This window comes from Tupaia chinensis, unplaced genomic scaffold (genome assembly GCF_000334495.1).
Source record: "Tupaia chinensis unplaced genomic scaffold, TupChi_1.0 Scaffold000355_1, whole genome shotgun sequence".
In the NCBI taxonomy this organism is placed as follows: Eukaryota; Metazoa; Chordata; class Mammalia; order Scandentia; family Tupaiidae; genus Tupaia; species Tupaia belangeri.
The window spans coordinates 4338548-4339270 of record NW_006159850.1 but is presented as its reverse complement, the minus strand read 5'-3'; the positions used below and the strand labels follow the sequence as shown (position 1 = coordinate 4339270).

At 67.6% G+C, this 723-nt stretch overlaps 1 protein-coding gene across 2 annotated transcripts in view; it reads right to left on the bottom strand.

The window, feature by feature from the left end:
• The window catches only part of TAF1C (TATA-box binding protein associated factor, RNA polymerase I subunit C), an 11283-nt gene that overhangs the window by 5905 nt on the left and 4655 nt on the right, over window positions 1-723 (bottom strand). The window lies entirely within an intron of this gene.

The window sequence follows — 723 nt, the reverse complement described above, 5'->3', positions numbered from 1 at the left end:
GGGTTCCCCCTGCCATTCCACGACACTGCATTTTCCTGACGACGAAGCTGAGGCGCAGGTGACAGAGGCAGGAAGACTGCGTGGGACGCGAACAGGCCCTGCCTCGAGCGTGCGTTTCCGACCCCACCTGCCTGGCTCTCCGCCATCGCGGGCTGCTCTGGCCCCATCTCAGCTCTCACCCCTCACTCCCCCTGGGAGCTCCCAGGCTGCTCCAGGCACTGCTGGGCTCAGCCCACACACTCGGGGACAAGGCGGGCAAGCCCGGCTCCCAGAGGGCTCCCGGCCCGAGCTCGGAGTCCCCTCCTCCGGGCGTCTGCCTTCTCAGGCTCTCCGAGCGACAACCAGGCCACTGGGACTGCGGTGGCTGCCGGAAGCCCCCGCGACATCCTGGGCGGCCTTCCCTCCCCGCCTGCACCTCGCCACGATCCTTTCTTAGTACTGTCCCTCCGGGCCCGCTCACTTTGTCACTCTTGCTTAAGCTAAGTCTCCGCTCTCCGCGGGCGGGGGTCATCTGACTGCTCTGCCACCTTCCCGGGGTGGAACGGGGACCTGGATCTGCAGAACAGCAAAGGACTCAAAGTCCGGGAGAGAGGGAGGGACAGGAGCCGACACCCGGCTGAGCAGCCCCTCTGGGGGGCGGGGCAGGGTACCCCAGGTAGCCCGAAGGAGCGGCTCTGGCTGGCGGGGTCTTCACAGGTCTGTGCTAAGGCCACCCCACCGTGG